This window comes from Canis lupus, chromosome 23 (genome assembly GCF_011100685.1).
Source record: "Canis lupus familiaris isolate Mischka breed German Shepherd chromosome 23, alternate assembly UU_Cfam_GSD_1.0, whole genome shotgun sequence".
Taxonomy (NCBI): domain Eukaryota; kingdom Metazoa; phylum Chordata; class Mammalia; order Carnivora; family Canidae; genus Canis; species Canis lupus.
In genome coordinates, this window is record NC_049244.1 from 30,644,509 (window position 1) to 30,663,786 (window position 19,278).

At 38.4% G+C, this 19,278-nt stretch overlaps 1 protein-coding gene and 1 non-coding gene across 22 annotated transcripts in view; both read left to right on the forward strand.

Moving 5' to 3' along the window:
• The window catches only part of TMEM108 (transmembrane protein 108), a 343,329-nt gene that overhangs the window by 137,549 nt on the left and 186,502 nt on the right, over positions 1-19,278 (forward strand). For 7 of the 21 annotated variants that reach the window (XM_038570882.1, XM_038570869.1, XM_038570878.1 and 4 more), the window contains one exon: positions 4,593-4,699. The exons of the other annotated variants lie outside the window; for them this stretch is intronic. The gene's annotated coding sequence lies outside the window, so the exon portion shown is untranslated. The remainder of the gene's footprint in view (positions 1-4,592; positions 4,700-19,278) is intronic. 21 annotated transcript variants of the gene reach the window in all.
• On the forward strand, positions 12,139-12,242 carry LOC119865493. The gene has a single exon (XR_005377320.1). It is a non-coding gene; the product is annotated as a U6 spliceosomal RNA (small nuclear RNA).

The following is a 19,278-nucleotide window of genomic DNA, read 5'->3' on the forward strand; positions in this document are numbered from 1 at the left end:
TCCAGGGCTATATTGCTTTCTGGTAGGCAGCTTATGCATCCTCCCTACCCCCACCATTTAGCTTCCAATATATCCCCTCCTTTTTTTCTTTTCTGCACTCCTACCTTACAAAAAATGGCTGCTTTTCTATTTTAGAATTCAATTCATTCTTTTCTTATATTTCAGATTGAATTCATAGGTGTTCAGGATGATTTGATAGTTATCTAGCTAAATTAAGGGGACCAGATGAAACTAGGACCTCCACACTTCCACCATCTTGCCTCTTCTCCATCCTGTTGACCTCTTCCACAGCTGGCTAAAGTCAACCAGCTACTAATCAAAGCTTGTGAAAAGTTGCTAACATAACAACATAGAGCCCAGCTTGTAGATATGTTTACCAGTCTATAAACATCAGCAGCCTTTCCTATATAGGAAGAATGTTAACAGTCATGCTGTATCTCTTGGAGCATGTGATGAATCACCTGGCAAAGGACAACAAAAATGCAGTCTTGCCATATACAAGGGAAGAACATTCATTTCTCCTCAGATTGCACTCATTTTCTCCCCAAATATTCACTTGTGACATCCTGCTATTTCTGATAGATTGTCTTCTATGATTTTCTCCTATTTAATCCAGGTGGTATGGTGTTCAGTATGTCACTTATCTTACCAGTTGACAGTGATGAGTAGGAACTCATCTTTATGACATACTTGTATGTATGTCATACTTATGACATACTTATGACATACTTATGACATACTATGACAGGTGATTTTCCACCTGTACATTAGTTTTTATTCTAGTTTTCTTAATTAAGTTAGGTAAATTCCCACAGCCCATTTTCCTGTAATTTAGATATTTTAAAGCATTTGTACACTTGTGCAATTCTCTCAGTTCTCCTTGGCTACATTTATCCGTGCTCTAATTGGCTCTTTTCTCCATCTGCTCAAGGGGATCTACCTCTTCAACTACCTAAGCTTCAGGAATTCTTGTACCTTACTTGGCATAATTCTGATATAATTCTTTCCAAAGGTAGAAACACAAGTTTGCATTCAATTTTAAGAAATCATGATGATGATGGTGATGGAGATGGTGATCATTAACACTTAAGTGGCTCTAAGTCAGGGTCAGGCACTCTTCCACATGAGTGAGTACTGTTGTTACCTCCATAAGGAAACTGAGTCACAGAGAAGTTACATGAATTACCCAAGCTAATAGTAGCAGATCTGGGATTCAGGCCCAGGCAGTGTATGGCTCTAGGGCCTCTTTTCTTTAACTGCTACTATGTATGCTTTCATGCTGCTTCCACTTTTCTTCTGAATTATACTTTATCTATGGGAAGTCTTTCTGTTTTGTTCCATTTTATTTGGGAAGAACCAACAAAAACACAGAGTATAATGAATGGTTTTACTCCTGATATCACTACAAGTATGAATGCATGCTAAGAAAAATGGGGAAGCCAGAAATCAAACAAAATTCCTGATTCACAGTCGCCTTCTCTGTTGGTAGTTGTCAAAAATTATAGTGCTTTCCTGTGGTATGCTTTGCATTAATCTAGTATGTGCTTCTGAGGACTGTTTGTGGCCATTGTGAGGCAGAAGGCATCCTCCAGGGCTAATGGGCTTGTCTTAGGGTCCACTTCACCTCAGGTGGGTTACAGTTTAAGGTTGAAATCTTCAACCTTATGAGGGTCTAAATGCAAGGAAATCACAGTGTTTGCTGATGAAGTCATGAGTTCCCAGAACTCCATGATTCAAGAGGAAAAGTTCCTAGAAAGTGGATATAGTGGGAGAAGAAGAGCTCCCATGATTCAGTGGAATCATATGTATGAGGAGACAACAACTCTGTTTGCTTTGTTAGTGGGTCTGGATTGAGATCAGTGAGATTGTGAGAACATGTATGTGGTTCCAGTTCATAAACCATCCTACACCAAAGAGTTGGATTTGGTCCTAAAACAATACTCCTTTTTTATTCTTGGTTGTTTCTGCAGTTTTACTGAAGAAGAAAACCTTTTCCTTAGTGGTTTAGTGTCTTTTCACTTCATCTTCCAAATTCCTGGCACTGAATTGAATTTAGGGAGCACTCTGGTCTGGCTCCCTTGTTAAATAAATCAGGAAACAAAGGTCTAGAGGATTTAGGAGATTTGCTCAAGTTTTCACAAATAATTGAGTACAGCCTTGATCTTTGGCTTGCCAGCCTGTGTTCTCTTCTACTTTATTTCTATCCTTTGCTTATTGCTGGAAGGAACAAATATTACTTGGAGTGCTTGAAGGTTGTTGTCTTTTGTGAGAATTTTTTAAACTCAGAGTTTACATTGTTTAAATGTGAGCAAAAATAGATTTCAAGGTAGACCCCAGAATTTACCCAACCCCTCTCTCTTCATTTCTCCAGACCCATTTAAATATCTGGAATTTTAAATTGAAAGAAAGCTTTTTCTAACATGATTGACTCACTGTTGGCTTAAGGAAAGAGGGGAGAGTATGAAAGGAAAGAGGGTAGTGGAGGAAGGGAGGGAGGGGGAGAGAGAAAGAAAAGACACAGACTAACAGTTACTCCAACTTTGTGACTTGGAGGGCATGGTAACTTTACTCAACACCTAATATAGTAGATATGGACTCCCTCAGTAGTTAACTTTGGTTCACATTTAGTTGGTGTCACTCATTTAACATTTAAATGTTGGCCTCAGCAGGAAGCTGAAGTTTTTGTGAAAATTGAAGCAGTGAAAGGGGAAGGTATCTAAAAGGTGCACCATGGCCTTATCTGTAGATTTTAGGTCTTTGTCATGGGAAGGGAAGTTTCAGGAAGGTAGGTGGGAAAAGGGCTTCCACTGGTTGTTCTGTTTTGCCATCAAGACCCCCAGAAAAGGCCTAGATTTCCCTGAAATCCCTGAGCCCCCTAGGACTCATCCCAAAGAGTTTGAACACTGCTGCCCCAGGCTCAAGTTAAAAATATTTTACCCCTGACCCTGTGGCCAGATCCCTTTAACTAGAATGTGGCTGGGCTAGCTGCTTTGGGCTGCCACCTTTGAATGCTTACCATTTATAGAAAAACTGATGGAGCTTCTCCCAGGGTAGATCCAATCAATTGACCACACCTTGCTGTCACTGCTAACCTGGCCATGCCTTCAAATCTCTGTTGACTTTGAGGACTTGGCCTTCTCTTTGCAAGTCACTCAGCCCAGCTGTCCTGCCCACTTCTTAAGTATCTGGGTCAGTCATACCAAGTCCTGGTCTTTGCGTAATTTCATATACCTCTGTGGGGGACTTTTTGAGGATTTAATGAACTATATGCACGCAAAGGATTGATGTCTGACATTAAGGCTACTTACTATCACTTGAGCCCCTGTAATGGCCTCCTAACTGACCTTCCTGCTTTCACCCTGTCCCCTGTAAGCTATTTTTTTATTTTTTATTTTTTAAAAATGTATTTATTTATTTATTTATTCATGATAGAGAGAGAGGCAGAGACACAGGCAGAGGGAGAAGCAGGCTCCACGCTGGGAGCCTGATGTGGGACTAGGTCCTGGGACTCCAGGATCGCGCCCTGGGCCAAAGGCAGGTGCCAAACCGCTGAGCCACCCAGGGATCCCCAAGCAATTTTTTTTTTTTTGAAGACTTATTTATTCTAGACAGCATGAGTAGGGAGGGGAGGAGGGGCAGAGGGGGAGAAGGGGAAGCAGTCTCCCTGCTGAGCACAGAGCCCAAGGTAAGGCTACCTATCAGGATGCTGAGATCATGACCTGAGCTGAAATCAAGAGTTGGATGCTCAACCAACTGAGCCACTCAGGTGCCCCTGGAAAGCTATCTTCTATATAAAAGCCAGTATGATCTTTTAAAAATAAAAATTGTATTTTACCACCTCTAGTGAGTTCTGAATTTTGTCACACTGAATTAAACCTGATCTCCTCACCCACGTTTGTATAGCCCTACGTGATTTGGCCCCTGCCTCCATCTTAAATGTCATTTTGTACAATTTTGCCTTTTTCATTCAACTCACAGATCTTTTTTTAAACTTCCAAGTACCTGCTGATATTGGCACTTGTGTACAAGCTATTTCTGCTTTCTGTAATGCTCATCCACTGATCTTCACATGATAGCTTCTTCACACCATCAAATTCCAGCTGAACATCCTCAAAGAGGCATTCTTTAATTGTTCCAATTAAGTAGCTACCTATCACTCTTCATATCTCATTTGTTTATTTGTTCATTATCTCTCTACTCTCATTTGGAAATAAGCTTCATGAAGCCAGAGACCTTTCATGGCCTATTTTTGTTGTTATTTCTCTCGTGCCTGCAGTGGTACCTAGAATACAGTAGGTGTTCAGTTAATATTTATTGAATAAATGAATGACATAGAAAATGTTCAATAAATGTTAGATATTATTATTTATACTAGAGAAAAACAAAAAAAGTGAAACCTTAATATAATTGGGGCTCCATTCGGTCCTGATTCTGTGCAGTGACATATTCAGAGAAACAGCTGTTCAGAAAAGTAGTACTGAGAGCAATTAAAATCTTTACTCCCACAAGATAATGTCAAAGGTGGGAGGGTATATTTTTCACCAATTACAACACTTGGTAAAATCCTGTCTTGCCATCTCTATTGCTCACAGTACTCAACATTCATGGCAGCTTCACCAATATTATCTTCCTGTCTCCCTGCCAACACTCAACCAAAGAAGGATCCTCAAACAACTGTAACCTGGCTGAGAGCCTCCAGGTGCTGGACCCATTTTCTGAATCAGCATAACAAAAAGCCAGGAGTCTAGCAGGCACACTTGGAACCTGGTGGTATGGCTGGTGAAGGGGGGACTGGACATAGTCATAGTAACAATTTTGTATCTGCTAATTGTACAGCAAAAAAGGGAAAACTGAATAAAGATTTTAATGAATTATAAACTAAATGATACTTAAGAAAGACTGTGAAATAGCTCTACTTGGGAAGCACCGAAGCTCAAACTTTTTATTTGGAACTAAATACACAAAAGGTAAGTCTTTTGTTTTTAGTATCTTGCTACAAAACTTTAGACTCTGGATAGGAGGAGATGTCTATTATCACAGAATTACACTTCACTTAGAACTTTATGGACTCTGATTAGATGATGATGTTAACTTCATTTATTTTAACTATTGTGAATTAGAAACCACACCTAAAAGGGAAGGGGAACTGTTACAGGCAGAGAAAGGAACCTGGTATCAGAAGCAGACCCAGATGAAGAATGATGTTACTATATAGTCATAATAGTGACTCTGATTCCTAAAGTAGGGGTCAGCCATATTTTGTTCCTGACTTTTTTCTCCAGTGTGTTCTGGCTTCTAGAGCCATCAGTGCTCTCTCTTAGGCTCCCTTAGGTCCAGCACACATTTGTAAGACAGACCCTTAGCATCACAAGATATGGTCTGAAGGAAGCAAAATTGCCAGGTCTGCCAAAGCTGCTGCTTTGAACTCTTGGCTGCTTTAGCACAGTGCTCAACCAGCTGACCTTAACTGACTCATCAGGTTAGAAGAGAAGTTGGGAATAGAAATTAGTTCTCTGGGGGATCCTGCCTGTATAATAGCTATCATTTGTATGCAGTTAAATGATTTGCAGAGTAGCACAGCTCAAAACTCCCAGCTGCATTTTGTCTGTTTATTTCTGGAAGCATATGAAATAGTTGGCTGGGAATGTGGTTTCCAAAAGGTAATGTGGGCATTATAGTAACATCTGGGGCTGGATTTTTCTCCCACCTCATCTAGATTTTGGTCAGAAGTCCATCCTGCATCCGAGGAACTTGGATTTAATGGCTATTGCCTACTTTGCAATGCTTGCCTGTCAGTTCTGTTTCTACCTGCCACAGTCTTGAGCCTTTCAGCTGCCATCCACCCCAGAGAGTGCCAAAGGACATAAATATTCATGAGGGAAATAAAGATTCAGAAGGTTGAGGGCAGGGGAACCCTGTTTCTGAAATGGGCTACTGGCTTCTTGCCTTGCTTTCCTTTTCCTCCTGCCCATCCTCTTAAATTGTCATATAAAATGGCCATTATCTATCTCTTCCTCCTGTCATTAGGGAAATGACAATGTGGGAGGCTAGAGCCAGGAAAGGTGTAGGACTTACACATGATCCCCTGGGATGGCACAGTGCTTCTTAACCCAGCTTTACCAATGATGGCTTAATTGCCCCCAAATTCCTCATATACTTCAAGAATCAAGGAGGATAGTATAAGGAGAGCAGAGAATTATAGATAGTAATGGCTGTCATGGTTGCGTGGAGAGATGAGGGAAGAAAAGGCTGTTCCTATTTGCCCTAGCCAGGCCATCAGCAACTCTGCCTTAGGGACAGTCATTTAGGAGCTCACCTGCTGCTTCCTCTGATCCCCAACCCTTTCTGCACCAGAAACCAGATTAAAAGGATTGGCAGCTGGAACCTAGAAGACTGTGAGAAAGGAAGCATATTTCAGCCCTTGGCCTTCCTAAAGGGCTGGATCTAAAAAGTCTGGAGAATATTGACACAGTCAATATTCTCTCTACTCAATCCTCCTCTACTCTCACTTTTTACTTCCCTCTGAGTCCCATCAGCGCTGGTTGCCAGATTTCCGAAGCTCAGGCTGCTGGCAAAGGCCCCAGTCTGTCCCACACTAGGGACTTGTTCTCTGACAGATATGTGTTTCAGACTCAAGTTCCTGATTTTCAGTTTTGTCACTATTCTAAACAAGGATTTTGCTTGTTACTAGTTATCCTTACCTAGGTTTCATCTTGTGACTTCCAATCAGAGATGCTTAGTTTTATTAACTATCTCTTTATAATGCTCCTTTCTATGCATTAGAGTTCATCTCTTAAATCACATTATAGAACAGTCATCAAAACCATCTTTATGTGCCTGTCTTTGCATGAACTATATTTAGTGCCTTTTTCTACTGTGTGGCAAGAATAATTTTATTAATCTCAGCAGAAAAGACCAAGTGTCAAGTCATAGCAAGGGCAGTGGGAACAAGGATTTCTCCCTGATTTGACCTGACACCATGAAGTGTTTCTTGGTTCCTTTAAAGGCTAGTTCTTCAGGTAATGCAGTACACCAATGATTTAACACAGTCCTGAACCCAGCAGTCTCATGAGCCATGTATAGAAAGCCTGATATCTTGAACAACTGGCAAATCCCTGAACAAAGAAGACCCAGTAGCCTATGAGAATGAAGAACTGTGTTGGAGCCTAAGAGGCCAGAAGGAGGCAGTGTGATATAATAGAAGGAACACTGAACTTCTAGTGAGTCTTGGGTTTTTGAGCGTCCTTATTCTGCCGCCTTACTGGCCGCGAGATGTAGTCAAGACTTTTAACTTTTTAATATTTTTTGAGTGTTAATGACTATGTATCAGGCACTGTGCTTGGCATTGCTGATACAGTTGAGAATGTGACAAGGTTTTGTGGCTAAGTGTGACAACCTTGGATATATTAGGGGGTTCCTGTGGGAGTCTTTTTTTTTTTTTTTTTTTTTGCTAATTTAAATTGTTTACAGTATAAGTATTATTTCTATGGAAAATACTATAAATGACAAATATACAGATCTTCACAGCAGGTTTAGATCCTAATAAGCCCATCAGAAGTTGAAAATATTGTAAGTTGAAAATGCAGTTAATAAACCTAACCTGCCAAACATCATAGCTCAGCCTAACCTACCTTAAACATACTCAAAACACATAGCCTATAGTTGGGCAAAATTATCTAGCATACAGCCTACTTCATAATAAAGTGTTGAATATCTCATGTAATTTGTTGAATACTAAAAGTGAAAACCAGAATGATTGTATGGATACGGAATGGTTGAAAGTGCTTTGGTTGTTTACCCTAGTGATCGCATGGCTGCCTGGAAGCTGCAGGTCATTGTCCAGCATCACAAGAGTGTACTACATATTGACAGTCTGGGAAAAGATCAAAATTTGAAGTATGATTTATACTAAATGTACATCACTCTCATACCATTGTAAAATAGAAAAATACAAGTTGAACCATCCTAAGTCAGGGACCATCTGTATTTTTAAGTCGGCTTGGGAGATAGTTAATGTATCCAGTCAGAGTACCATATTGGAAAAAAAAAATACAGAGCAGTATAGATGGGGAATGCACATTATCCTTTGGGAAAAGGCTTTTTTATGCATTTATACTCCTAACAAAATGTGAAGACATAACTGCCATTGATATGAAGGCTATAAGGTGTGCTTACTAAAAATAAATTTCATGAGACTCACTTGTTTCTTTTAAAAGTCATTTTTCTGTGATCTTACTGAATACCTGGAAAGACTGCAAACTTATTATAAAGAACAATCTCTGTTTACATAGCATATTTTCATATCACTCCTAAAAGGGCCAAAAGCAGGAGCAGAGTGACTTGAAGGGATGAATTGAGGACAATCTCTAGATCATTCTTCCATGGAGATAAAGGGGCTTTGTGAGAGCTGTGAGAGCTTGTGAGAGCTCATTTGGAGCCCAAGAGACAGCCCTTGGGACTCTCCTGAGAGAATAAATACCAAGGAGAGAATAGGCTTGGGCAGATTTACATGCAGTACACATTGGATGATTCAAAATAACTGAGAAGAGCATTTTAAAAACATTAACTATAAAGAGAGTTTACAAATCGATGAAAAGGCATTGTCCTAAAAACTTAAAAATTCTTCATGATGTATTGGTAAGTGAAAAAGAAGACTATTAACTTTCTTGCATATATAATCTTTTTGGAAAAGGAGTATTTGCAGGTTATATAGAATATTAACTGTGATTATTGCTGGATATGGTTCTGGGCTTATCTTTGGATGACTGTATTTTTCAAGTTTTCTGCAGTAAGCATATACTTCTTTTATCCTCAGAAAAACTGATTATACGCAAAATCCTACAATATTATCTATGCAGGAGAGGGACTATGTGCTGTTGACTATTTTACTCCAGTGACTAAAATATATGTTAGAATCACCTGAGATAGAGCATGTAGAACTACAGCTTTGTGGGTCTCACCCCTGGAGATGCTGGGTCAGTTGGACTAGTAAGGAAAGTGGAAGTCACTTTAAAGAGTATCAGAACCATCATTTCCCATATAAATTCCAGGTTCATTGTCACATGGGGCAAAATCTGTATTCCAGTTGAAAATTATCAGTCAATTGTTCACCTAGCAAGGATATATCTATTTCAGTTTCCCCCTAAGATGCTGTTCAGGCTCCTGGGACTTGGAAAAGGCAATTATCTATTAAATACTAGATGGCTGTGTAGATTAACACCAGTGAATAAAAACACAGTGATTTGAACAAAAGACATGATTAGCTGATTAACCACAAGCCATCTCAGTGAAGGTGTACTAGAAACAACGGTGGGGTCAGATATTAATACTTCTGTTTTCTTGGATTTATCAACAGTGCATTCATTATTTCAATACTCCTCTGATGTTAGCAGTAGGGAGACATGGGGAGAAAGCTAACTTATATGCCAAAGTATTCATATTTTTAAAAAAGATTTTATTTATTTATTTGAGAGAGCACTAGCAGAAGGGAGGGCTAGAGGTAGAAGCAGACTCCCCATGGAGCAGGGAGCCCAATGCTGGACTCAGTCCCAGGACCTTGGGACCATGACCTGAGCTGAAGGTAGATGCTTAACCAGTTAAACCACCCAGGCACCCCCATATTTTTTTTATTAAAATAACATTTTCCTTAAAATTTCACGAAAAGAGATGATGTTATTTCTCCATCTACTCGTAGGGAGTAGTAGTGTGTGCTTCCTCAGAGATTTTTTTTTTAAGAATTTCAAACTAAGCATTTGGTTCCGTTTATGAGTATAATAGAAAAACTAATATTCACACTGCCCACCTATACATACACAGAACCATGTTGTATAAAAGGCAATCAGAGCTACCCAAATGCTTTAGACTACCGTTCCATTTCTACTTAGTTAAAAAAAAAAAATTGAAAGAGTCTATGATGCTGCCTATTGAAAACCCTTCTATTGACTCCAGGATCCCCCAGCTCTCAATTAACCAAGGTATAAATGGGGAGATGAAAGACCACAGATAATTTAAAGTATAGTTAAGCCAAAACTAGTCAAAATGTAGTTAACCAAAATTTTAATTGTAAACATATTTAAAATGTATCCAATATTCAGATACACATTAACATTCTAAAATGTCATCAAAACATAAATAATTTAGGTATTGTTGGTGTGCTTGCAGCTAAATATCATTTTACTTCTTCAATAAAGAAATGGTCAAAATATTAAAATCAGTTTTTAAAAGATCAAAGTCTGTGTTTCTGTGGAGAAAGAGGTCCCCAAAACATGATAAACATCTATTCATTAATGTATTTCCAGTACATTAGACACATTCTTCTTCCAGTAGACACATTCTAAAATACAGATATTTGTGCAAAATTGTGGGGGTTTTGTTTTTGGACAAATTCATTATCTGTTGTACGTTTTGGACATGGTTAATCATCTTTATACTGTTTTGTCCACTTGTAGATAATGCTTAAACGTCTTATCACTCTAGCCCATGTTTCTTTCATTTAAGTAACTGATGGAAGTTAAAGCAACTAAAAGCAGTGGGTGTTCTTAGCAAGAGACAGCCCTGTGAGGTGTGCTAGTTATCAGTTGATTCTTTTCACTATTTCACTTATTTGTAAGCCTGAGGTCCATTGGTTCAAGCTTTCTCCTGACATCTAGATAACTCACTACCAGATGGTCATGGTGCTAGCTGGCTTTCCGTTAATCTATGCCTCCACTATTGTCATTTGTCCACACTTACTAGATACGTGAAAGAAGTTAGCAAAGCTATAGGATAAACAGATACATATAATATGCTTTTAGAGAGTCACAGTTTTACTTGAGGATGTTGAGGACAAAATAATCAAGTTTTATTGATGATAAATCAAAAATTATTTTTATATTAAGGTGACATAGTTTTTATATTCAAGATATATAAATTGTATATTCAAGTGCTATATTACAGAATATAAAGCAAAATGTGCATTCTTTTTAAAGACGGAACAGGAGACTTCAAGGAAATTTCCTGACTAGAGAGGCCACTTTCCACTATACTCAAGACTCCAGAATGTGGGATTGGAGAGGGGGTGAGGCAGTGTATATTAGCGCTCTTTCCTATTAGGTATTCTTCTGGGAAAACATTGAGAAGCACTGCAAGGGGGCATGAAGAAAAATAACATAAAACTTAAATAGATGCCCTTTAGTTACATACAGTTAGGATGTAATTCGAGTGAGTTACATTTTTTCTGAAAAATGTTCTTAATAAGCCAAGCATAAGCCACTAATTATCTTGTTAATGAAGACTCAAGATTTAGAAAATAGTTTAAAAAAAAATAGTTTAAAGAAATACAAATGGAGGGCAGCCCAGGTGGCACAGCGGTTTGGCGCCACCTGCAGCCTGGGGTGTGATCCTGGAGAACCAGGGTGGAGTCCCACGTCGTCGGGCTCCCTGCATGGAGCCTGCTTCTCCCTCTGCCTGTGTCTCTACCTCTCTCTCTTTCTCTCTGTGACTTTATGAATAAATAAAATCTTAAAAAAAAAGAGATACAAATGGATTGATTATAACAATTTCTTGATAGAGAACTATTACTTTCCTCATTTACTTCAATGTCTCATTTACTACTTTGGTGTCAAAAGTTCCCACAACTTAGGCATACCTGCAGTCTTGCTAATAATAAAGACTCTACAGACTTTTTGATGGTGATGATGATGATAATGATAGTCAAGATCTACATAGTGTTTATTGTGTACCAGGTGCTGCTCTAAGTGTTTTGCACTTAGCCATTACAACAGCCTTATAAGCTACAATTATCCCCATTTTTCCTTTTACAGATGAGGAAACTGAGGCACAGAGAGTTCAGTAATTTTCTCAAGGACATGTTGCATAGGAATGGTAGAACCAAGATTGGACCCTGGGCAATCTAGTTCTAGAAACTTGCTTTAAAACATTAGCTTTCCTGCTGCTTATCACAGAAATTATTAAACATTTAGTGTTTACGAGGCTAGAATTCAAAGTTGTTGAAAGTGTTGTTGAACTACTTGTGTCACGTGAACAACATTAACAAATGAGGATCTCGTAGAATTAGACAATCAGGCACTTCCAGAATCATTTGGCTAACAAAGGAAATAAAACCCTGAAATAGATTTTTTTTAAATTACTTTCATTATGGTGCTCACTTCAGCACATATGCTAAAATTGGAATGACAAAGAGGGATTAGCATGGCCCCTGCTCAAGGATGACAGGCAAATTCATAGAATTACTTTCATTATGACTGTGCTATGAATATCCTATATGAAGTAAAGGCTGTTATATGGTAGATATATTGGGCAGTTCTGGTGGGAAACACACATACACACACTTTTAAAAAGCACTCCATTTATTCTTTATTCAGAGAATGTGACCTTTTCCCAATTGTTTTCAGATAAAGACAATCTATTAAATATATGCTTGAAAATTAACTTCAGTTATTGACACAGGAAGCCAAATAATCATAGGAAGTTGGTGGTACCAAGTGTCAGTAAAGGTAGAGAGGAGTCTCATCTGTGATCAGTTGTCCTATTCCAGAAAAGAACCTGAGTGGCCTTACCTGTGTCCTGTCACTCTAGATTTCTTTATCATAAGAAAAGAGGAAACTACTCAGGGGCTACTACATTGCTCCTTATGATTGCTCTGAACCTGGAAACTGTGTGTGTGTGTTTAACTTCACTCTAGTTGACAACTTCCTTCCTTAGATCTGTGCTTTTTGAGGGCAAAATCTACATTCTTTCTAAATATCAAATGTTTAGGGTTACTTCATCACTAAATTTGCCCTTCCCACAGCCTAGACTCAGATATTATCTTTCTATGAAAGACCCCATTGCAAAAAAAGAAACCTTTTCAGGCCCATGTAAGTGGAACATATAAAAGGTTTTCAAGGAGTGATTTTGCTATAAGAAAATTACACTTTGAGTAGACCAAATCCAGAAGTACGAATTTCAGTCAGAGATATTATTCATTATCACCATATTAATCTTGGACTCTGATCATTGGAATAGAGATTTAGCAGCTAACCAACATAAAAGCAGTTCAGAGTCCACTCTTGGGAAGTTCTCTTAACAAGTAGTTTGACAGTGACCGAAATTAAATTTCAGCTTTTATGCTTTGGGCCCTGAAAACATTGAAACATAATCTAAATATTCAGAAGTCTTTTTGCATTGAGTCAAAGATATTTTAAGTCACAATGAACGTGTGGCAATAGCCTTTGTCTCTAAACCCCAAATCTTTGCCTAGTACTCCACCTAGTAGAGTCCACCTTACCTAGGCAACCCCACCTTGGCTTGATCTGCTACCAGGCTGTCATTTATCCGTCAAATGTGTCAAGGTCCAATAGCTTCTGCCGGCTTTTCATTCCAATTTTAATGGAAGCAGAATCCTTCCTTCCCACTGTAGATGAATTAACCAGACTGCACTGAGGGGAGGGAAGGTAAGATTTTCCCTTCAGGGCCCATAGTCCTAAACAGAATACAAAAGATTAAAATTTGTTTTTCTCTTGGAAAATTCATAGATTTGAGTCTTCCCGGAGAGTTCTCTGTTCTTACATATCAGTGAGTTCTTTAAAAAGACCTCAGGAGATTGCCCTTTAGGGAGACCAACCTGAGATTCTAGCGTAGAATTCTCACGGGCCACATCTATGCATTAGCAAACGATGAAAAGGGAATCCTAGGAATGCCAGGGTCATTAGGTAGTGGCAAACTATTGTCATGTTGCAGTTTTGGTTTTTTAATTTTTTAAGAAGTTTTATTTTAGAGCGTGAGTGAGTAGGGGGAGAGGGGAGAGAAATCTCAAGCAGACTTTTCACTGTGGAGCCCAGTGCAGGGCTCCATCTCATAACCCCAAGATCATGGCCTGAGCCGAAATCAAGTCAAATGATTAACTGACTGAGACACCCAGGCACCCCTCATATTGCAGTTTCTATGTCTGCTGATTTGAAGGTTCACAGTAAGGCATTTTCTTCCCATATTATAATAGTCTTGTAGCCTTAAACACTGCCTTAGACATTTATTTCTGCTTCAGCCAGCAAACCGTTCTTCCCTTATCCCAGGAACATAGGGCCCAGCTAGAGGTATGCAGAATACAGATGTCCTTTCTATGAAGTCTTCTGAAATCCAGGCATGATATTCCTTGTGTAATAGTACCCAGACCAAACATGTCTTGATAAGATGGTGTTTCTGTAAGAGGTGCACATAAGTCAGTTTTGTCCTTTCTTGAACCAGCATCTTCACTGTACTGTCCAGACATCTTCATAAAAATGGCAGATGTTAATCTTTAGCTAGAATTAGAGAAGGCTTTATAATAATAACAAAAATGTTAGGAATGTTTGAACCCTCACTCTGGAATGAAAAGTAAGTAAATAAAAACAAATAAATGTATGTTTTCACAGATATCACCCTAATACATCTTCCCTTCCTTCCCTTTAAGTCTTGTCCCATTGCAGCACATCATTCTTAAGATGGGCTTATGGCTTCAGCATAGGAGACTGGCACGACAGTGGGTGTGAAAGCAGGCAGTAAGGAGTGAGAAGGCCCATTAAATTATTTTATCTGCTCCGTAGGTATAGAGAAGACAATCCTAGAGGGCCCAGCTCATGAGGTTCTTCTATAGTATGGAGACTGGAATTAGGAAGGAGGAAGAGATGATATGAGAAACAAAAGAAGTTCTGCCTCTGTCCTGGCTAGGGTAAAGATGGGAGAAAGGAAAATAAAAGGAGGGAGGGAGACAGAAATGTGTGCAAGTGGGGCATCTCCACAGTTCTACATTTTGGTATTGGGATACTGAAGACTTCAGAGAAGTGCTGCAGACTCAGAAATCTCTTTGTGTTCTTATTGAGCCTGGGGAGGGAGGAGCACTGTGCTCTACAAACCAGTATGGAGAAGCTCAATTGTCATGCAGCAATGTTGCTGAGATGAGAAGCAGAAACATCACAGCAGATGTTGGTGTGGACCATTGGGCAGCTGGCTGAGTAGTACAGGAGCACATTCTGGGGTCTGCAGCCAGCCAGAGCTGAGAGAAAGCTGAACAAAGGGGCATTGGCAAGAGCTACCTGGGATCATTGCTGGAGGTAAAAGAAGGGGCCAGCCTGGTGCTTAAGCATTAGAGGCCAGAAAGACATGGTGATAAGGAAACTAAAGGCATTACTGCAGACCAGTAGGTGCCAGGCACTGTCTATGAAAAGACTGACATTTTTGCCTGATGACTACTCCCAATCCCCATTGGACACGGGAGGGCTGGTGCCATTATAGGAAGAGGGGAAGCTATCAGGGAGTTTGAATCTTTTCTAAAGGAGCTGTTTAAATTATTGTATTGAACTAAAGTGTAAACTGGATCAGAAATTTAGTTACAGAGAAGGCATTACATCAGATGTGATCAGAACCAATTTTTTTTAAACCATTTTTAAAAAAATGGTTAAAACAGTCATAAATACATTTGTATATATCTTAAACATTTTATTGTAAAACCATTTTTTTAAAAAATGGTTAAAACAGTCATAAATACATTTGTATATATCTTAAACATTTTATTGTAATGTACATGTACATTCATACAGCAGTCTTTTAATGTGGGGCCAAGACCTTTCCTTTGTATATTGGTTGTCCAGTTAGAATTCCTCTTATTTCTAGCATAAATCACACCTATGATGCTTCATTTACAATTTCTAATTGTATTTTCTTTAATAGGTCAATAACTTTTAGCCACTTGCAAAGAAATTTGAGTATAGAATCTTAGTTTTTTTATAGTTAAATTTTTTTACAGTTGCCTTGATACCTGATTGAAAGCTTTGTTAAAGGAAACTCACCTTAATTAAGTCTATTCAAAGCATTCAGTTTAGTTTTCATACAAACAGCACTTTCTCTTCATGCTTTTTTCCTGTTTTGCAGTACATTTAATCATATTACATAACTAAAATAATACATAAGATGGACATAAACAGATTTGGGGGCACAAACTGACTCTTGAAAGCAGAAAGAAACCTGTTACTGGTGAGTTCTCAGTGCACCACAGGAAACAGTATGAAGTGGAGAAGGAATGGAGAGTGCTGATTAATTCAGCTAGTTGGTTCAACGGAAATTGGTTAAGAGCGAATAGTGTAACATTTTCTCTAATAGTAGATGAGGGGAAAAAATAGTAGATGAGGGAGGGCTCAAAAGGAAAGCCAAATTCTTTGTGGATAACGTTTTAATTTTTTTAATTTAAAAATATTAAAAATTACATTTTTCCCTGCACTTCCAAATTGCATTCTCTGTAACTTAAACTTTGAAAGCCCACTTATACATTCTGTAATAGTCCTCAAACTATGAACATATATCACTAATTTGTACATGGATATTAGGTAAAAAACTGATTTTTTTTTAAGCTGGTCTTTTCTGAATATCATACAATATTCTTGATTGTATGATAGTAAGTAAACCAATAAGGTTTTTCTTTCTTGTCTACAGAATTTATCCTGGTTTCTGCTTACATACCTCCAGAGAGGTCTTTTAAAATATGATCTTCATTGCTGTATTTTAAGGAAATTTGCTTCCTGCCACAAATTCTTCAGAATTGTACAGCTGCTTTCTCTATCACTTAACCAAGGTTTGGCTTGGCTTTGTTCCTCTGGCTTTGTCTATTCTTAATCTGTGCCCTCTTTCAATGCAGGAACCTCTTTGCTCTGACTATAGAATAAATAGGGGATATTTTAAGGTACTTCGGTTGGAAAAGTAACTTTCTGTTTGGGGGTCTCAGCTACAAGTGGTTGTTTCCTCCGTTGAATGGACATACCAGTACTTTCTACTGAACTCCTAAACTTCTCTCTGCCCTTTACCCTACCTACACTTCTGCCTATCTCCAGAGGTGTTTGTGTTTACCATTTCATGTCCTGTACCATGCAGGAACTATCTAGCTATGTAGTGGTCTAATCCCAACTCCTTGGCCACCTAAGCCTGAAGTGGAGCAGATAGAAGGGAGAGTTGGGAAGCTCTTCCTTGACAGTCTGCCCATGTGTATGTTCCCCTTTTCATTTGTGGAGCCAAAGATCCTACAGGCTAACTCCTGGCCATGGCACTGGGAAGCAGAACCGAGTATTGGTAGGAAAACTTTCACCCAATAATAAGCAGCTGCCTCTACCATGCTTGGCAAATGAATTGAGGATCTTTTAAATCTGAGAGAGGATGCAGATTCCAGAACAGGGTTGACATCCTTTTCAGCTTGAGAAATAAAAAAAAATAACCCATTTTTTTTTGTTTCATTTTGGTATTTTCAACAGAGCCAACACTGTCCACTTCATGAGGAACTATTAAGGGTTGCTTCACAGTGTTGGTAACTATTTGTGATCCATTTGTGGCATACCTGAATCTTACTTTCAAAACATTGGAGGTAGGAGTTGGTTAGCCATTTGAATTGATCCTACTGTTCTGTTCCTATTGTAAATACAACTTATAATTAATCTATTACTATCCTAAGTCTGAACCACATCTGCAAAGCCATGTCATGTAAAGTGATTTGAAAAGGCAGAGCATCAACCACTGTCTTGGGGTCTCTGAAAAGGCTTAGGGATCAAAACGCAGTTTAAAACTTAGTCTTTCCTATTTGTTAGTAGAAACAGAAATATCAGTTGAGAGCATATTGTGACAAATCTGTGGAAAAATATGTTCTCCATTGATTTGTACAGTTATCCCTGGAAAGAGCATATAAGGAAATAATCTTCCCAATCCAAGTTTCCTTTTGATAAAACCTTGGCAACAAGGTTGGCAACAGCTTTTTTTCTAATCCTAGGTTTCAAGTCTTTAAGAATAATTTTACTGGATGATGCATACTTTGAGGATATGATATTTTAAATATCACAGTCCTTCCAGACATCTGAGGGTTTAACATGCAAATTAGTATTTAATTTCTCCTGTGTGTGTATGTGTATGCGAGCATGTTCTGTGTCATATTAAATCACTAGGTCATATCAGAGAACCAGACCTTGAGTGAGTCATTTAACCTTTCTGTCTTCTCACATTGTAATTGAAGGAATTGCACTGTTTTATTCTAAGTGTTTCACAATAAAAAGGCTTTTTTATTCTAGTAGGAAAGAATTTTGAGATTACATGATTCTGTGTGCCTGCATATGCAAATTACATAGACTGAAGTTTTATCTCTGAGAGCCTGGGCACAGCGCTATTCTCTTAGCTTCTGTTTTGTATTTCTGTATATGTAAAGTGAAAGAGGGTTTAAAAAATTAAAATCTTTTTTGACTAAATATTGGATCCACACCAAACCTGATCTTCATCATCACCCAACACTACCCACCTCCAGTGTTGGAAATTCTGTAATAGAATGACGTCATGTGAGCTACTATAGGGTTGAGAGGTATGGAGAAGAATGTTGGGCCTGTGTCTTACAGGGCTGTACAACTCAATAGTAGTTTTGAAGGAGCTCTAAAAGGAAAACATGTCTTTCCCAGCAATTTCCTATCCATTCAGGAAAGTGTTCTAGCTTACTTTAAGCTTTACATGTATCAGGGCACGAGTCTCTGGAAAAGGAAAAAAGCAAGAATAAATAATTTTTTAAAATTCTGATGCCTCACGTGCCACTTAGCTTCCTCAGAGCCATTAAAAGCTGTCTTCAGACTTAATTCTTTGTTTCTAATCTGCTCAAATGATAACCATAGCTAGTCTTCACCTCCGTTCTCAATTCTCACAGCCCATTAAGATTGAAGCTATTTTGTCACATTGACACTGAGGAATGTTATTATTCAAAGCTGAATTAAAAAGGGAATTTATATAGAACAAAACCAATAAGCCAAGCAGCCTTGACATTTAATTTTCTTGGAAACCTTTCTCATCAAACCAGGAAAGTCTGCATACTACATATTTGGAAAATGAAAAGTGGTATAGTAGGAAGATAATCTCCTCATATAAATGATGAGTAAATAATCTGAAAGAGATCAGATGTTTTCTCCTTGCCTTGTCCTCTCTTTCTGCCCTGAAATGACATTTATGAGTTCCCCTTTTAGAGACGGTTTATTTTATTTTTTTTGTAGACATGGAGGATTTGCGGAAGCAAGGGGATAATTTTTATATTTTTGGCTATCAATTTCAAGTTTGTACTATGCTTCTCCCTCTACCTGTGTCTCTGCACCCCCCTCTCATGAATAAATAAATAAAATCTTGAAAAAAAAAAAAAAAACATTGCTTCGTGGCCCTTAAACTCAGAGGATCAATAACAAAGAGTCACCTCAAAATCCTAACGTAAAACTGTTTTAAGATTAGTTCAAGGCACTGTTTGGCTCTTTAAGGTAAGTTGAA